This window comes from Dipodomys merriami, unplaced genomic scaffold (assembly GCF_024711535.1).
Source record: "Dipodomys merriami isolate MVZ:Mamm:240054 unplaced genomic scaffold, mDipMer1.0.p SCAF_2062, whole genome shotgun sequence".
Lineage (NCBI taxonomy): Eukaryota > Metazoa > Chordata > Mammalia > Rodentia > Heteromyidae > Dipodomys > Dipodomys merriami.
The window spans coordinates 17,824-34,101 of record NW_027203452.1 but is presented as its reverse complement, the minus strand read 5'-3'; the positions used below and the strand labels follow the sequence as shown (position 1 = coordinate 34,101).

General features: G+C 41.1%; 1 non-coding gene across 1 annotated transcript; it reads right to left on the bottom strand.

The window, feature by feature from the left end:
* Positions 1–6,771: 6,771 nt before the first annotated feature.
* LOC138833404 (small nucleolar RNA SNORA8) lies at positions 6,772–6,909 on the bottom strand. Its single transcript, XR_011373878.1, has one exon. It is a non-coding gene; the product is annotated as a small nucleolar RNA SNORA8 (small nucleolar RNA).
* Between the last annotated feature and the right edge of the window lie 9,369 nt (positions 6,910–16,278).

Below are 16,278 nucleotides of genomic sequence, written 5' to 3'. Positions count from 1 at the left end.
TTTCTTCCATTCTATTGTTTTAGCTCCTTTATCGAAGATTAGATGGCTATAGGTCTGTAGGTTCATTTCTGGGTTTTCAATTCTATTCCATTGGTCCTGAAGTCTGTTCTTATGCCAATACCCAGCTGTTTTGATTACTATGGCTTTATAGTAGAGTATGAAATTTGGTACTGATATTCCTCCAGCAGTGTTCTTTCCGTTGAGTAGCATTTTTGCTATTTGGGGTCTTTATTGTTCCATATGAATTTTTGGATTGCCTCTTCTATTTCCTTGAAGAATGAGGTTGGAATTTTGATAGGTATTGCTTTGAATTTGAAGATAGCCTTGGGAAGTATTGCCATTTTCACGATGTTATTCTTTCCAATCCAGGAGAATGGGAAGTTTTGCCATTTTTTAAGTTCTGTGTTGATTTACTTTTCCAAGGTTTTAAAGTTTTCATCATAGAAGTCCTTCACTTCTTTGGTTAAGTTAATTCCTAGGTATTTTATTTTTTGTGGGGCTATTACAAATGGATTTGATTTCCTAATTTCAGCCACACTTTTCTCATTGTTGGCATACAGAAAAGCCATTGATTATGGGGGGTTAATTTTATAACCTGCTACTATGCCAAAGTTTTGAATCAACTTGAGTAATTTGGGAGTGGAGTCTATGGGATTCTTTAAATACAAGATCATGTCATCTGCAAAGAGGGAGAGTTTTATTTCTTCTTTCCTTCTTTGGATCACATTTATGTCTGCATCTTGTCTTATTGCTGTGGCTAGGCATTCTAATACTAGATTGCAGAGAAGTGGAGAGATTGACATCCTTGTCTTGTTCCTGAGTTAAGAGGAAATGGCTGTAGTTTTTCACCATTGAGTATAATGCTGGCTGTAGGTTTGTCATATACAGCCTTTATTGTATTGAGGAATGTTCCATGGATTCCTAATTTTTCCAAAACCTTCATCATAAAGGGGTGTTGGATCTTGTCGAATGCTTTTTCTGCATCTATTGAGATAACCATGTGGTTCTTATCCTTGCTCCTGTTTATGTGATGAATAGTATTAATTGATTTGCATATATTGAACCAGCTTTGCATCCTTGAAATGAATCCTGTTTGATCGTGCTGTATGATTTATGGATGAATTGTTGAAGTCGATTGGCCAAAATTTTGTTGAGAAGTTTTGCATCAAAGTTCATCAAAGAAATTGGTCTATAGTTCTCTTTCTTTGATGAGTCCCTGCCTGGTTTTGGGATGAGGGTTATGATGGCTTCATAGAATGTGTTCGGTAGTGAGCTTTCTCTTTCAATTTCATTGAAGAGCTGGAGGAGTATTGGTGTGAGCAGGCCTTGTAAAATTCCGCTGTAAAACCATCTGGTCCTGGACTTTTCTTAGCTGGGAGGTCTCTTATTGCTTTTTCTATTTCAATGCTTGATATCGGCCTGTTAAGATAGTTTAACTCATCTTGATTTAGTTTTGTCATATCAATATTTGCTAGGAAAAGCTCCATTTCTTTCAAGTTCTCAAACTTATTAGCATAAAGTTTTGAGAAGTATTCCCTTATAATGTTCTGAATCTTGGTTGTTTCCGTGGTGATGTTTTCATTCTCCTCTCTTAGTTTATTAATTTGTGTGTGTTCTCTTCTTTTTCTTATAAGACTTGCAAAGGGTCTGTCCATTTTGTTAAGTTTTTCGAAGAACCAACTCTTTGTTTTATTGATTCTTTCTATAGCTTTTTTGGATTCTAATTCATTTAATTCTGATTTAATTTTAATCATTTCTTTCCGTCTACTGGATTGGGGTTTATCTTGCTGCTCTTTTTCAAGGAGGTTAAGATGTGTCATTAAATTGTTAGATTCAGATCTCTCCAATTTGTTGATGTAGGAGCTCAGAGCTTTAAACTTGCCTCTGAGTACTGCCTTTGCTGTGTCCCAGAGGAGCTGGTAATTTGTGTGTTCATTTTTGTTGAATAGCAAGAACATTTAAATTTCCTTTCTAATCTCTTCCATGACCCACTCATGATTCAGCAGTATGTTGTTCAGCCTCTATGTGATACCGGATTTTCTTTGGTGGCTTTTGCTGTTGAGTTCTAATTTTATTCCTTTGTGGTCAGAGAGAATGCAAGGTATAACTTCAATGTTTCTGAATTTAGACAAGTTTGCTTTGTTGCCTAAAATGTGTTCTATTTTAGAAAACGTTCCATGTGCTGCTGAAGAAAACGTGTATTCTGATGCTGCTGGGTGAAATGTGCAGTAAATGTCTGTTAAGTCTAGTTGATCTATGCAGCTGTTTAGATCTGCGGTTTCTCTGTTGAGTTTTTGCTGAGTTGATCTATCTAGTGGGGAGAGTGGTGTGTTAAAAACCCCAACATTTAATGTCTTTGGATCTATATGGGATTTGAGGGAAAGTAGTGTTTCTTTGATAAATTTGGGTGCTCCCTTGTTTGGCGAATAGATATTTAGAATTGTAATATCCTCCTGAAGGAGAGATCCTTTAATTAGTATGTAGCGACCTTCTTTATCTCTTCTCACGAATTTTAATTTGAAGTCTATTTTATCTGATATTAGGATTGCAACTCCCGCCTGTTTATGGGGGCCGTTTGCTTGGTAGATTTTGTTCCAGCCTTTAACATTGAAAATGTGTTTGATTTTACGGGCAAGATGTGACTCCTGCAGGCAGCAGATAGAAGGGTCTTGTTTTTTAATCCAAGTAGACAGTCTATGTCGCTTAATTGGAGAGTTCAGTCCGATAACGTTAAAAGATAGGACTGAGAGGTATTTGGGAGTTCCTGCCATGTTATCCACCTTCTTGGGGGCTGCGAAAACTGGGTTCTTCCTATGGTTCTTGGATTCTCAGTTTGGGTGCAGTTTCTTGGCCTTTATTGTGGTCTTGTTGGTTTTCTATGTGTAGGACATCTTTAAGAATCTTTTGTATGGCTGGTTTGGTGGAGATGTATTGTTTCAATTTTTCTTTGCTATGGAAGGTTTTTATTTGGCCTTCAGTTATGAAGGAGAGTTTAGCTGGGTACAGTATTCTTGGTTGATAGTTGTTTGTTATTAGGGCATGGCATACATCATTCCAGGCTCTTCTTGCTTTGATTGTCTCTGCTGAGAAATCTGAGGTGATTCTAATTGATTTCCCTTTATAAGTGGTTAACTGTTTCTCCTTGACAGCTTTAAGGATCTTTTCCTTGGTTTGAGTTGATCCTGTGTGGATTATAATGTGACGGTCAGATGTCCTATCCTGGTCTGGTCTATTTGGGGTTCTAAAAGCTTCTTGTATCTGAAAAGTGCTATCTTTTTGTATGTTTGGGAAGTTCTCTGCTAAGATCCTGTTAAACAAATTTCGTAGACCATTAACTTCTATTTCTAGGTGCTCCTCTACACCCATTATCCTTAATTTAGGCCTTCTGATGGTGTCTTCCAGGTGTTGGATAGATCTATCATATTTCTTGGACTTGTCTTGGATGGTTGTATGTTCTTTCTCTATAATATCTAGGCTGTCTTCAATCCCTGAGATTCGATCTTCTGCATGGTCTAACCTGCTGTCAATACTCTCTACTTTGTTTTTTTTTTAAATCTCTTTTCCTTCTAAATGGTCAGCTTTGATGGCTTCAAATTCTTTGTTGAAGCTCTGTTTTAGGTCTTGTATGAATTTCTTTACTTCCTTAATTTGGTGTTCAGTGTTTGTTCTCAAATCACTTAGTTGATTGGTTATGGTTTCTTTGGACTCCTATTCCTTCTGTTGGGTTCCATTCAGCATTCCCTTTGTGGTCTCCCTGACTTCCTTCAGCTCTTTGTTAATGGATTCCATGAATGCCTTTAGTGATCTTTGTGTGTTCTCTACCTGGTCTCTCAATTCCTGTATTACTCTTTGATTAGCTTCCTCGCGTTCGTGGGATTCCTGCAGTTCTCTTTGAGTGTTCTCAGCCTGCTCACGCTATTCATCCCTTTCTCTTTGAGTATTCTCAAGCTGCTCACACAAATCCTCTATCAGTTTTTGAGTAGCTTCCTCACACTTATGATATTCCTGTATAAACTTTTGGGATGCCTCCTCTCTCTCCCTATCATGCTCATACAGAGTCCTTTGTAAGTTGTCAAACTTTTCATTTGTCATGTTTGCCAGCAGTGTTTGTAGAGCTATTTGGGAACTCTCCTCTGGAACATTTATTATCTGTTCTTTCCCCTGATTATCAAGATTGGGAATTAAGATACCAGGATTTGCCATTTTTCTTGTGTTTTTCCGGCTTACTCTGACCATTTGAGATGAAAATAGCACCAGTTTTGTGCTAGAACCCTATCTTAAGACAACCATAAACCAGAGTTTGCATTTGTACAGTCAATAGTCTACAGATACAATCTATTTCAACAGATACATCTATTCAACATCAAACAACTATATGTTAATGGGCTTTGAACCACAGAGAAGTATTTGGAAACCAGAAATTATTAGGGTTAGGGAGAGATGTGGGTAAAAAATAGGAATAGATTGGTGTGGGGAGGCACAGGGAGAGTTAACTATGTCCTAATCTCAATGTAGGAAATAGGTTGGGTAGGATGCATGTAGAGAGAGAGAGAAAAAGAAGAAAGGGAAAGGGAAATGAAAAGAGACCAAAAAAAATAGAAACGTAAAAATTAATATTATTATGGAGAAAAAAAAGACAAGCTATTTAGAGAGGAATGTGAATATATTGAGAGAAGGGGAGGGACATAGAGGAGTTGTGAAAAAATTAACAAAATGCTTAAAATATTATATAGGTATAAAGAGGTAGTACTGCTATTAAGGAATTTAAGTCTCAGAGGTTTTGAATTGAGTAATAAATTTGTGGATTAAGTGTGTACACAATGGGGGATAGGGTCTACTTGTTAAGTAAGGGTTTATCTGAGGATGTGCAGGACAAGAGTTAAGTCACGTAAAGCAGAACAAAAGAGAGGAAAAGGTGAAAAGAATAAAAAAAGGGAGAAATAAAGATCAGAAGGTCAGTAGAGCTAAACAAAAAACAAAAAGATAATTAAAAAAAGAAAGAAAAAGAGAAAGAAGACAAGAAAAGATAGGAAAACGCACATTCACGTATTCCTAAAATAAAAATTATAAGAGAAAAAAAAGTTTCTGGAAAACAATTTTATTCAAAAAAGGAAAAAATTAAAGATTAATAAAAGTTTTAGAAAAAAACAATTATAAATATATAAGGTACCAAAAAAAGAAGAAGAAGAAGAAAAAAAAAAGTTCTTTGATTTTTTTTTTTATTTTTTTGGGAGGGGTGGGAAGAATCCTGTATCTCCTTTTTGTCTGTAACCAGCCTCTTGTTGGAGTCTCTGGTCAGCTTGAGGTCCTGTGGCTTTATTGTTTTCTTAAGTCAGTTTGTTCGAACAGGCAGAAAAATGCTCTGTTTTACCCAAGATTTTGAGATCCCCCTCCCTGGTTAGTTTTCTGAGAGGGTGATCTGCTTTGAGAATCACAAAAGAGGGGGATGCAGTGATGAGACTAGGTTCTGGGTAGAGTTGAGGCCTTTCAACAAACAGTTGCTTTTCCCTCGGGCTATTTTGTGAAAAACTCACAGCGCCCAGCCTGGAGCCATTCTCAGGGTTTCTGTATTTCAATTGATTGTGGAGGCTGCTAGAGGGAGGGGCAGCCTCTGGCTCTGGTTATCCAGAGCGGAAAGCCACTCTTATGGCTGGCGCCTGAGCTGGGTGACTTTTCCCTGGATGGAGCTGAGTCTGGCAGGTCACTTTGCCGTTAAGTTCTTGTGACCTGCTCAATGACTCATTTTATTCCAAGGCCTGAGTTGGAGCTAGCAGCTCCTCTGAGCTTTGTCGGTATCCAAGATGGAGATCACTGTTGCTGGGGGGGAAGGGGTGGCCTTCCCTCCTCTGCTCCCTGAGATGGAGTGAGGATGTCAGGCTTGTACTCACGCCGAGTCTTGGATCCTGGGTCGTCTCTGGTCTGCAAACTGCAGGATGAAGATGTCCGCCCCTTTTCAGTTCTTGCTGGTGTTGAGTAGAATCTGCTCCCCCACTGCGTCTGGCTCCTTCGTCCCGGACTCTCTGTGGCTCAGGTATGGGTGCCCTGCAGTTGCCGCCGCGACCCTGCTACCACCGTGGCGGCTGCTGGCAAGCGCTCAGATGTGTCTCCTTGCCTTGGCTTCCCCTCTCTTGCCTAACTCTCTGTCCTGTGATGGCACACTTGGTGTGATTCTCTGGCTTAGGACTGTTCACTGGAACTCTAAAACTGCTTTCTATGCAAGAGCTTGTTCAGATTCCAGCTTCTCCTCTGCCATCTTCCCCCTAAAAATTTTTTAAAGTTTACATATATTCATACATACATACATATATACACATACATATATGTGTGTATGTATATTTTTTATTTGAAGTCAATAAATTTTTATTTAATCATTTTTACATGTTGTAATTCCTTCACTGCCCATCAAACTGATGCTCAAGATTTCTCTTGAAATCTAAGGGAGCCCTTTTTGAAGCAAACAATTTTCAAGCCAGCCATTTCACTGCTCGGGAGGCCAAAATCTAGTGGCTATGTTCAAATGGCCAACCAAAAGCAGAAACTCTGATCAGCCCTGCCACAAATCTTTTATTGGGGCTTCTTTTAGCACTATTACAGAATTACTGATGACACACCTAAATTCTTTGAAATGTCATTTTGCAAGCAAATTTTGGGATCACTTTTTAAGTCCAACAGCTTGATTCAACTGCTGAATGCCTGCCTAGAGAAAGAAAAGCATTTGCTGAAAAGATCAGTTATCCTAAGTATTATCAATATGAATTGTCAAACTGCATATATTGTATCAATAGAAATACCAGGTTTACCATGGACAAAGCCAAGAAAACCAACGATGCCAGATATTGAGTTTCTATTGCACTGTCCTTTGAACATATCAGCAGGAGGTATTGCTGAATGCAAATACCATACAGTGTAATGTAAGTGTGTGTGTGTGTGTATATATATATATATATATATATATGTCGTGGGGTTTGAACTCTGGGCCTGGGCACTCTCCCTGAGCCTCTCTGTGCTCAAAGATAGCCTTCTACAACTTGAGCCACAGCACCACTTCCAGCTTTTTCTGTTTTTCTGAGGAATCGAACCCAGGGCTTCATGCATGAGAGGCAAGCACTCTATCCTTAAGCCACATTCCCAGCCCCAATGTGAAGTTTTTAAGTGGCAAGATCACATAAGATAATAACAATTATTACTATTGAGTATGGCATACTCATTTCTATGAAGTTTACCTAGGAAGCAAGTTTTGCAAAGATCCATGTCACTGCATTAAAGACACCGGTAGCAGTGCTAGGGGAGCAATCTCATGACTTCCATCACAAGAGATGTCCATATTTAGCATGTCACAGTAGCGAGCAATGAACATGGGCATCTGTAAATTCTAGTCCAACCAGACTAGGAAGGGGGACCTGAGCTGATCCTGATCCATCCCTCCCAGCCACCCCTCACCCATTGAAGACTTTAGGAAGAACTATTTCTAGGTGGTGGAGCAAGGCAGAGGCACCATGGTCTTCTACAACCAGAACGTGGATAAAGAGGACAGACCACACACATGATCCCAGTGGCCCATGAGCTCAACCTTTGTTGTGGAAGTAGAGGAATCAGGATGGATTTCTCAGGGACTGTCCCCCAACAGAAATCCATGTTTCTCCTGCAAAAGTTCTGACTCTGTCACGTGCACATTGATTTGTATAACACACCAGATAGGGAGCTGTGTGTCATACACACACATGCACACACACACACACACTCAGCCATCATGGGTTTGTGTCACCTAGCTACCCACCCTGGAAATGATCATCCCACCTAAACTCAGCAGACGAAGCAAAGCCTATTCCCTGTCGGTGGATTGACTACATCTCCCTTTTGAGCTCTCCTAATGAGTGATCCAAGCGGTGAAGACAAATGCAAATTTTCCTGCAGATAAACAGTCATTGAACATTCTGAAATAGAATGGTCTCCAACATGACAACAGTCCTGGGGTTTGAACTCAGGACCCTGAGCGTGCTGTCCCAGAGCTTCTTTTTTGCTCAAGGCTGAGCATTCTACCACTTTAGCCACAGCACCACTCCTGGCTTCTGTGTGTGTGTGTGTGTGTATGTGTTATAATGAGGAATTGAACTCAGGGCTTCATGAATGCTAGGAAAGCACTGTACCACTGTACCACATTCTGTGCCCTAGGGTAATGTTTTGTTTTGTTGTTTTAAATTTTCATTGTAAATGCATTGAACAGGGGAGTTACAGTTAATAAGAGAAGTAATGAGAGCCAGTCACCTGTGGCTCATGCCTGTCATTCCAGCTACTCAGGAGGAGGCTGACATCTAGAGGATCATGGGCAAACTGGAAGTCCTGCCATATTTGTGGTTCAGTGTGGTACTGAGCACCAGCCTGGATCTGAAGAAGCTAGGGGACAGTGCCCAGGACCCAGAGTAAAAATGGTAGAATGCTAATCTTGAGCACAAAAAGCCCAGGGCCATAGTGTGTTTTGAACTCAGGGCCCTGGATTACTGTACCTGAGGTTCTTCAGCTCTAGCCTGGACACTACTACATTGAGCCTTAAATATAGCACAACTTCTGGTTTGTTGGTAGTTTCATGAGCGATCATAATCTCAAGGACTCTCCTTGCCCTAAGGCTGGTGATCCTATCAGATCTCAGCCTCCTCCTGAGTAACCATACTTGTCGAGGCTGCATTGAATTATGCATCTTCCTGATTTCCTTGTCATGTCCAAAACGAGCTTTACAACATCGGTGTGGGGGGGGGAGTGGAGGGGAAGGAGAAGGATTGGGATTGGGGAGGAGGGGGGAGGCTGGGAAGGGACGTGAAGGGTAAACAAAAGGAGGAGGCTGCAATGCTTGGTAAGAAATGTACACATTATCCTGCCCATGTAATTGTAACCCCTCTGTACACTATGTTCACAAATAAAATTAAATTAAAAAAAAAAAGAAAAAAAAAGAAAAGGGACAGAGTCTGACTGAGGAGAAGCTCGCCCGAGAGGAACCTCTGGTTTCCAGCTTCCAACACATCCTGGAAACAGGCGAGTTTCCAGGATCCTCTTCCCTCCAGAATACCCCCAAATCCTGAAATTGAAATCCTTCCCCTAAGAGCCCTGGCCTTGGTCCAATCAAACCTCTTTCCATAATCCTGTATTTTTTTTGGTTTAATTTCTTCTCCCTTGTCCTGTTTTTCTTCTTTTTTTAAATTTCTCCCTACAGATTATTGTCCCCAGGAATAAGGACCCAGCCTGTTGGTGGAAGCCCTTTATTCTGGGTGTATAATGTTCCAGGTTGGAATTAAAAAATCGCTCTCGAAGGAGGCTGTGGTCATAATTCACGTGTCCAAAATGAGTGTTTTTTTTTGGGGGGGTGGGTCACTTGGGGAAGAAGAAAGACAGAATGATGTGGGACAGGAAGCAGTGGGATTTCTTTCTTCTCTGCTCACTTCCTTCCTCACAGGTAGACTTCCCTTCACAGGCAGAAACTTGTCCAGGAATCTGCTTCCCACCCCCATACACCCCATTCCAGCAGAATAGTCCTCTGGGAAGTTGAACAATCCTTGCTTTCCAGAAGTTTTTTGTTTTTTGCTTTTTTTTTTTCCTCTCCTACGAGGTCATCTATCTTGACTTCCAGCTTTGCTACTTCCTCCTCCTCATCCTCCTCCTCCCCTTCTCCTGAAATTTGTGCTCCCACAATACTTAACCTAGTGATCCAGTAAACCACATCCTAAACATATCATTCTTACTTGGATGATTGACTCAATGTCCCCTGCCCAGACCATTCCAATGGGATGATTGGACAAACTGAATTCTAGAAAAGAACCTTAGAGTAGTTATTATTATTATTATTATTATTATTATTATTATTATTATTATTATTATTATTATTATTATTCAGAATAACTCCAGGCTCACGACTGCCATCCTAGCTACTCAGGAGGCTGAAATCTGGAGGATCGTGGTTCAAAGCCTGATTTCTCTCCTTACCCAACCATCAGAACCTAGGAATGCAGAGGATTGGGTTAGACTCAAACTACACCCTTTGGTCCATTCGTTGTTCAGTCCAAGGTGGGGATGGAGTAAGAATTATTTCTTATTAGCCCATGAAACAGGAGGAAATCACAGTGTGTGCTTTTCCTGGGTCCATCCCCAGACTCACAGGGATGCCCACCCCAAAAATATTAGCCGTAATTCAACATGGGTCCCCAAGAATTCAGGCTCACTCGACATCAGTGGTAGAGATTTTAACTCTGGTCATGCGAGTGGTGGCACAAGAAACCAATAAAGGCGCTGGAAGGGTTGGGAGAGAGAGCGGGGAAACTTCCACCAGGTCCAGGCACAAGAGGGTTTAGAACCAAACTTCTGCTGGGCCAGATGAAGGTGTGTACAGTGAGCACAGGGCAGAGAGAGAGGAAATAGTAGAGGTGAGCAAGGGGGTGTGTGGGTGGAGAGGACTCAGAACTGACCTCAGGGTCTTGGGGGTGGAGAACTTGTCATAGTCTGAGTGAAAGGTGATGGGGCAAAGGAGGAAGTGAGTTCAGAGGAAGAAGTGAGCTCAGTGGGTGAGGAAGTGACTTCAGAGGAAGAGACAGTGGCCTTAGAGGCAGAGGAAGTGAGCTCAGAGGAAGAAGTGAGTGAAGCCCCGGGGGGGCTGGTCAGTCTGAAGGAGGCATGATGGGGCAGAGGAGGAAGTTCCCCAGATGGTTAGGAAGTGAGTGCAGAGGAAGAGGAAGTGGCCTCTGAGGAAAAGGAAGAGGAAATGGCCTCAGAAGAAGAGGAAGTGGCCTCAGAGGGAGAAAGTGACTGTGGGACCTGTGGGGGACCCATCATTGTCTGCAGGAGGCATGATGAGGCAGAAGAGGAAGCTCTTCAAATGCTTAGGAAGTGACCTCAGAGGAAGAGGTAGTACATTCAGAGAAATAGGAAGTGAGCTCTGAGGAAAAGGAAGCACACTAAGAGGAAGAGGAAGTGAGCTCAGAAGAAGAGGAAGTGACCTCAGCAGAAGGGAAAATGATCTCAGAGGAATAAGAAATCACCTCTGATGCTTAGGAAGTCACCTCAGATGCTTAGGAAGTTACCTCAGAGCCTGAGATTCTTTGCCTACTCAATGATTGATGGTGACAGGTGTTTCTTTACTGGTTTGGGGCTGGTGATCTCTGGTAAGGCTACAGTGCTTCCTACTTAGCAATGGAGAACGTTGTGTCCCTCCTGGGGAAAATTCCTGTACATCCTCCCCAGCTGTGTGATTTCAGTCTGTGATCCCCCCTTCAGGGGTCAGTTTTCAAAGATTGTCCATAGGCTGCCCCAGGTGATTGAAGTCCAGACTCGAACTTCCTCCCTGGACACACATCATGATGAACTAATGTGCAGAATTGGAAGACAATGAGAGAGAGAGAGAGAAAGAGAGAGAGAGAGAGAGAGAGAGAGAGAGAGAGAGAGAGAGAGAGAGAGAGAGAGAGAGAGAGAGAGAGAGAGAGAGGGAGAGGGAGAGGGAGAGGGAGAGGGAGAGGGAGAGAGGGAGAGAGAGAGGGGGAGGGAGAGAGGGAATAATTTTCTGATGGAGGAAATGACACAGACAGACAGCCAATATTCACTTGGATTCCTTCAAGAAAAACTGTGATCCTCGTATGGACTAGAGTATTTGGGGTGACTTGGTTTGTTTTTTGTTGTTGTTGTTGTTTGTAAATGACATGTGTGGGATTAGAACTCAGGGCCTGGGGGTGCTGTCCATGAATTTTTTGTTTGGTTCCAGACTGGCCTTCAATCACCTGAGCCATACAGCTCCATCTTCCAGTTTGGGGTTATTAATGGTCGGGCATGGGGGGGGGTCAAGTCTCAATAGACATTTCCTGCTAGAGCTGAGTTTGTCCTTCAGCAGCTTCTATTCCCTTCAAGATGGGCAAAAGAGAAAGAGAAAATAGGAATGGTTGCTACTATTACATAAGAAAATGACTTTTTTAAGAAGTCGGCCTGTGTCTTGAAAGTTTGGTGTCTTTCTGTTCTCTATAGGCAGAAAGTTTTGCCCTTCCTTGTGAGGAATGTCAGAGGAATTGAACCTACACACCCAACTTAGTGAATATTTGGGGAAATTGAGACTGTAGCCTCATCAAAATGAGGCCTTAGGAATACCAGGAGCCTTCAACATGGGAAGACTTCCTCCATGTCCCACTACAAATAGCCCTCAACCCACAATGCAGGTGCTAGGCTTCGACTCTGTCAACGGAAGAGGACATTGGGAGGCCTCTTCTTTATTTCATAGGATACACACTGAGTTCTCACACTTATCTTCATTCCTCTAACTTAACTTCACTTGACCCCACCACACCTATTTCAAGTCCCCACTTCCATTTGTTTACTTGGTTGAATTTTTATTCTTTCTAAGGAATTACACTCTTTACTATAAGCCTTGAATCTACAGTACTTCCATAATACATGTGTGCGTTGACTTGCATGCCACCCAGCACATCAAATAATCCATGCACACTCTGTATTATATGGGGTATACTACACCAGAACACCAATGCATTCCCTGCATGGCTCGAAAAGTAAATCATTTTCTCAACACAAACAAGAAGATCTGTAATTGCACAGAGGACAATCTCAAATGCAAATGAGCATACTTCCAGAGATCATCTCTTCAGTCCTTTCTAAATCTGAGAAAGTCTGATCAGCAAAAGCATTGACATACATAATAAGGTCAATAAATAATGTAATATTTGCTTATGTGATACAGTAGTAATGTAACATTTGTAATAAAAGATGCTGAAATCTGGCTGTTTATTTGTATTTGGCTCACAAATACACTGACTGGTGTCAAGTTGAGGTTGACAGGTGAGTGTTACGTGACATCCTTCAGGAATCAATAGGAAACAAGGCCCAAGAGAGACAGTACTTGGTCATTTGTCCTAATGGCCACTTAACAAGGTTTACCTAAGGTCAGATAACAATTAGACTGATCCTAAGAAGATTTTTCTGGAAGGACTCCATTGGAGAAAGTTGGGATGAAATTCACACAGAGGAAAGCCAGGGAAAGAAATATTAAACTGAAATCCCTTCCATGTGAAATTCTAATCCTGTTGCTGGATAGACATCAAAAGTTGGACTATACACTGAAATTTTCCATGGTGTGGATTTCAAAGGTCGGAGAATGTACTGAAAATCTACATGTAGACATGAAATACATTCTGAATGAGAACAGTTTCTTAGTGAAGAGTGTGTTAGTTCTGCCTGCGATGAGAAAGAGTAATTAAGTAATACCACGACCACTACCTTTAGGACAGCATTTGCAAAAGACTTCATCCTAAACGAAGAGGTCACTGAGGATCTGAACTTATTCTGCGGAGCATAATTTGGGTCTATATTGTGTAGCTTATTTTCCATAAGTCCTACTTGAGCTAATGTTTGTACTCTATTGTAACCCAGAAAATCATTTGAAAGCAGATGTCTAATAAAGAACTAGAAATGGCAATAAAAGACATGAAGAAATGCCAAAAAGAAAAACAAAAAACAGACAAGAATCCAATATATATACATATACATATATATATATATATCAAATAAAGCATCTGGGTGGGTAGAGGAGGGAGGGGTGAGAATGTTCGAAGGGTAACATTGATAAAAATGTATTCTATTCACAAACTGTTTTATAAAAATAATGCATCCTTTGTGCAACTACTTTATGATCATAAATATGTAGAAATACATAAAAAATAAAGCAATATGAAATAAGGAACTCCTTTGTGAGTCTTGATGACTTTACCACAATCCTAGGGTAAGAGAGTTGGTAGGATTTGTGTCTCACCCTTACAGGATTTGAAACTAGGGTGCTCTTCTCTGCTTGCATTAATTGCGTTGGTGCATAAAAAAGTACTGAACAACATGTTAGATGACCGCAAGCCATTGGGAAATGCAATAGTTAATGTAGATACATATATATTTACATTTATTTATATATCGTTATATGTAAATAAATATATAAAGGTTATATATATATATATATATATATATATATATATATATATATATATATATATATATATATAAAACCTTTATTCCAACAAGAACACAGGGAATTTTCATGGAAGGGTCAATCAGAAAATAGGATTAAGCAAGAAGGAAGAAGGAAGTAGTTCAAGGCTGACACTGACCTTATCTTGACTTCAAAAGATGCTGCCTTTTCCAGGTGTAACAAAGGTGTCCCAAAGACACCAGGTGTCTTTAGTGTATCTGGAACACTTTAGGCATCCATCAAAAAGAAAGGAAAATGATTTATTCAGTGCGAATAGCATAGCTAGATTTGCACTGGGTGAAAGATGAATTATTTTTGTGTTCAGAACCAAAGCATCTGAAAAACAAGCATAGGACTAACCTCAGAACAAAGTCATTATCTCATGAACATTTTGAAAAAATGTCCATGTTTCTGTTTCTGAGAAGCTTATGAACATCAAATACTTTTTTTTGTTTGTTTGTTTTTTGGGTCCGGTCGTGGGGCCTGAACACTGGGCTTGGACACTGTTCCTCAGCTCTTCAGCTCAAGGCTAGCGCTCTAACACTTGAGCCACAGCACCACTTCCAGGTTTTTTCCTTTTGCTTATGTGGTGCTGAGGAATGGAATCCAGGGCCTCATGCATGCAAAGCAAGTGCTGTACCACTGAGCCACCTTCCCATCCCCTCAAATACATTTTATCTCCAGGCTACCAGACCTCCAGTGGGACTGATTGATATTTAAAAATATCTATAAATGATAAATGGAGCGGCTGGGAAACTGGCTTAGTGGTAGAATGCTGGCCTAGCATGCATGACGCCCTGGGTTTGATTTCTCAGTATACAACATTCACAGAAAAAGTCAGAAGTGGTGCTGTGACTGAATTGGTAAAGCCTTGAGCAAAAGAAGCTCAAGGACAGTGCCTAGGCTCTGAGTTCAAGCCCCAGGACTGTCAAAAAAAGATAAATACTTTTGTCAATTCGTGGTACAACTATTTTCTTTAGTTTAGATATCAGGGACTGTGAGAAGGTAAAAAATATTGAGATAAATGGGCCTTGGGCCACCAGAAATATGTTTGTGTTCCACCCATCTATTGCATGAAGAAATTTGATGCAAAAATAAAAATAAAAAAACAAAAAACTTTTGATCAGTCAAGATGGAGAAATCATACCACCGAATTCATACAGAAATCTGTCCAGATCCATTGTGTAGCCATAACATGCAACTTTCTGTCTTTTCTGAGAGTGTTTTCTCCTGGTTTCCTTCTGCTCCACATGAACAACCATACTGGATGAATGAATAGCATGGGAAGAACAAATCAATAGGACCATATTCCTGAATCAGGTTAAGAATTGCCATTTGTGCCTTTTTCCTGTGCTTTTCTTTCTTCAGCAAGAAATGTAGTCTGAGAGAAGCATGGTAGGCCTGCAATTTATGTTATACATGATTTGTTGATGATTGGATGTCAACCCATGATTGGATTGAAGTGGGAGGCTGCTATCTTGGATTGCAGAGCAATGTTCTTTGGGTTCCACCAAGGTCATAGAGACAAGCTACACCCTCCTTTCCCCACCCCCCTGCCCTTGCAAGGTAGAAAGGAGACCCATGGATGTAGATAACCAATCTCCTGACCTAACTAGGACAGAAGGAGGAGTAAGAGCCATGCCTGTCCTTGCAACCCCTGCCTCCCATTGTTCTCCTTAAACCACCGTGAAGGTCACTGGGCTCCACTTTATTTTCCTCTAAGCTAATCCAATTAGTCTGAGAATCCCAGTCACTGCCCATCCACCCCCTTTCCGCCAGTGAGGGACAGTCAGAGAACAATTTCAGGAGGACAAATGGTCATTATGAATCAGGCCTGTGGATCAATGGTATAAAAGGAGGGAATCTATTCATATTCTCTCCACCACACCTGTCCTGCTCTGAGCTTCTGTAGGACAAGGACAACCAGCATCAACATGATGAAGGCTCTGCACTTACCCTGCTGTTTGGTGAGGCCTGTGCAGGCCAAAGATCTCAGGTCCAGCCATCAGAGGGATCCCTGAATGGGCATGTTCATCTTGCATGGCCCGTGTGTGTGTGTGTGTGTGTGTGTGTGTGTGTGTGTAAAATGTGCCAGTTTTGTGTGTGTATGTGCATTTGTGTGTAAGAGAGAGAGATTCTGTTTGATAACATGTGGATTCAATGTGTCTTCATAATCAGGAAAATGCCTTTGCACCTTTCAACTCCCTGTCGTGTGACAAAGGTGTCCTCTTCAATCCAAAAGCTAAGGCAACAGTATCGTTATTAGACTGGATCACATGTCGTGC